The sequence below is a fragment of the Carcharodon carcharias genome, chromosome 40 (genome assembly GCF_017639515.1).
Source record: "Carcharodon carcharias isolate sCarCar2 chromosome 40, sCarCar2.pri, whole genome shotgun sequence".
NCBI lineage: Eukaryota > Metazoa > Chordata > Chondrichthyes > Lamniformes > Lamnidae > Carcharodon > Carcharodon carcharias.
In genome coordinates this window covers 2647008-2650141 of record NC_054506.1, presented here as the reverse complement: position 1 = coordinate 2650141, position 3134 = coordinate 2647008, and the positions used below count along the sequence as shown (strand labels likewise).

The window sequence follows — 3134 nt, the reverse complement described above, 5'->3', positions numbered from 1 at the left end:
TGGAGATGGGGAGACAGGGAGACAGGGAGACAGGGATGGAGATGGGGAGACGAGGAGACAGGGAGACAGGGATGGGGAGACGGGGAGACAGGGAGACAGGGATGGGGAGATGGGGAGACAGGGAGACAGGGAGACGGGGAGACAGGGACACAGGGAGACAGGGGGAGACGGGGAGACGGGGAGACAGGGATGGGGAGACGGGGAGACAGGGAGACAGGGATGGGGAGACGGGGAGACAGGAAGACAGGGAGACGGGGAGACAGGGAGACAGGGATGGGGAGACGGGGAGACAGGGAGACAGGGAGACGGGGGGAGACGGGGAGACGGGGAGACAGGGGGAGACGGGGAGACGGGGAGACAGGGGGAGAGAGCTGAGCTCACCTGATGGACAAACACATCTTCTTTTGTGTCATTTCTGTGAGAGTGAAAGAGAGAAACAGGAAACACAATGAAATCTCCAAACATCAGTAACCACGCCTCTCTCTCCCCCCTCCTCCCTCTGCCCCTCCACCTCTCCCCCACTACATCTCTCCCCCTCCGTCTCTCTCTCGCCCCTCCGTCTCTCCCCCTCCCTCCGTCTCCCACCCCTCCGTTTCTCCCCCCTCCCTCCGTCTCCCACCCCTCCGTCTCTCCCCCTCCGTCTCTCCCCCCTCTGTCTCTCCCCCCTCCGTCTCCCACCCCTCCGTCTCTCACCCCTCCATCTCCCACCCCTCCGTCTCTCCCCCTCCCTCCGTCTCTCCCCCTCCCTCCGTCTCCCACCCCTCTGTCTCTCCCCCTCCCTCCGTCTCCCACCCCGCCGTCTCCCACCCCTCCGTCTCTCCCTCTCACTCCGTCTCCCATCCCTCCGTCTCTCCCCCTCCCTCCGTCTCCCACACCTCCGTCTCTCTCTCCCACCTCCGTCTCCCATCCCTCCGTCTCCCACCCCTCCGTCTCCCACCCCTCCGTCTCTCCCCCCCTCCGTCTCCCACCCCTCTGTCTCTCCCCCCTCCGTCTCTCCCCCTCCGTCTCTCCCCCCCTCCGTCTCCAACCCCTCCGTCTCTCCCCCCCCGTCTCCCACCCCTCCGTCTCTCCCCCCCTCCGTCTCCCACCGCTCCGTCTCTCCCCCCTCCGTCTCTCCCCCCTCCGTCTCTCCCCCTCCGTCTCCCACCCCTCTGTCTCTCCCCCCTCCGTCTCTCCCCCACTCCGTCTCCCACCCCTCCGTCTCTCCCCCCTCCTTCCGTCTCTCCCCCCTCCATCTCTCCCCTTCCCTCCGTCTCTCCCCCCTCCGTCTCTCCCCCGTCTCTCCCCCTCCCTCCATCTCTCCCCCCTCCGTCTCTCCACCCCGTCTCTCCCGTCCTCCATCTCTCCCCCCCGTCTCTCCCCCCTCCGTCTCTGCCCCCTCCTTCTCCCACCCCTCCATCTCCCACCCCTCTGTCTCTCCCCCCTCCGTCTCTCCCCCGTCTCTCCCCCTCCCTCCATCTCTCCAACCTCCGTCTCTCCCCCCTCCGTCTCCCACCCCTCCGTCTCTCCCCCTCCCTCCGTCTCTCCCCCTCCATCTCTCCCCCACTCCGTCTTTCCCCCCTCCGTCTCTCCTCCCTCCGTCTCTCCCCCCTCCCTCCATCTCCCACCCCTCCGTCTCCCCCCCCGTCTCTCCCCCCTCCATCTCTCCCCCCTCCCTCCGTCTCTCCTCCTCTGTCTCTCCCCCCTCTGTCTCTCCCCCCTCCGTCTCTCCCCCACTCTGTCTCTCCCCCCTCCGTCTTTCCCCCTCCCTCCGTCTCTCCCCCTCCCTCCGTCTCTCCCCCCTCCGTCTCTCCCCCACTCCGTCTCCCACCCCTCCATCTCCCACCCCTCCGTCTCTCTCCCCCCTCCGTCTCCCACCGCGTCTCTCCCCCCCCTCCCTCTGCCCCTCCACCTCTCCCCCCCTCCGCCTCTCCCCCCTCTGCCCCTCACCCCTCCGTCCCTCCCCCCTCCGTCTTTCCCCCTCCGTCTCTCCCACCCTCCGTCTCCCACCCCTCCGTCTCCCACCCCTCCGTCTCTCACCCCTCCATCTCCCACCCCTCCGTCTCTCCCCCTCCCTCCGTCTCTCCCCCTCCCTCCGTCTCCCACCCCTCCGTCTCTCCCCCTCCCTCCGTCTCCCACCCCTCCGTCTCCCACCCCTCCGTCTCTCCCCCTCCCTCCGTCTCCCATCCCTCCGTCTCTCCCCCTCCCTCCGTCTCCCACACCTCCGTCTCTCTCTCCCACCTCCGTCTCCCATCCCTCCGTCTCCCACCCCTCCGTCTCCCACCCCTCCGTCTCTCCCCCCGTCTCCCACTCCTCCGTCTCTCCCCCTCTGTCTCTCCCCCCTCCATCTCCCACCCCTCCGTCTCTCCCCCTCTCCGTTTCCCACCCCTCCGTCTCTCACCCCCTCCATCTCCCACCCCTCCGTCTCTCCCCCCCGTCTCTCCCCCCTCCGTCTCCCACCCCTCCGTCTCTCCCCCCCTCCGTCTCCCACCCCTCCGTCTCTCCCCCCTCCGTCTCCCACCCCTCCGTCTCTCCCCCCCGTCTCTCCCCCCTCCGTCTCCCACCCCTCCGTCTCTCCCCTCCTCCGTCTCCCACCCCTCGGTCTCTCCCCCTCCGTCTCTCCCCCCTCCGTCTCTCCCCCCTCCGACTCCCACCCCTCCGTCTCTCACCCCTCCATCTCCCACCCCTCCGTCTCTCCCCCTCCCTCCGTCTCTCCCCCTCCCTCCGTCTCCCATCCCTCCATCTCTCCCCCTCCCTCCGTCTCCCACACCTCCGTCTCTCTCTCCCACCTCCGTCTCCCATCCCTCCGTCTCCCACCCCTCTGTCTCCCACCCCTCCGTCTCTCCCCCCGTCTCCCACTCCTCCGTCTCTCCCCCTCTGTCTCTCCCCCTCCATCTCCCACCCCTCCGTCTCTCCCCCCCTCCGTTTCCCACCCCTCCGTCTCTCCCCCCCTCCATCTCCCACCCCTCCGTCTCTCCCCCCCGTCTCTCCCCCCTCCGTCTCCCACCCCTCCGTCTCTCCCCCCCCTCCGTCTCCCACCCCTCCGTCTCTCCCCCCCTCCGTCTCCCACCCCTCCGTCTCTCCCCCCCGTCTCTCCCCCCTCCGCCTCCCACCCCTCCGTCTCTCCCCTCCTCCGTCTCCCACCCCTCAGTCTC

At 69.1% G+C, this 3134-nt stretch overlaps 1 long non-coding RNA gene across 1 annotated transcript in view; it reads right to left on the bottom strand.

Annotated features, from left to right (window-relative positions):
- Nucleotides 1-381: 381 nt before the first annotated feature.
- LOC121273141 overlaps nucleotides 382-3134 on the bottom strand; it is a 19486-nt gene continuing 16733 nt past the window's right edge. The window contains exon 3 of the long non-coding RNA XR_005941951.1: nucleotides 382-415. This is a non-coding gene — a long non-coding RNA (uncharacterized LOC121273141). The remainder of the gene's footprint in view (nucleotides 416-3134) is intronic.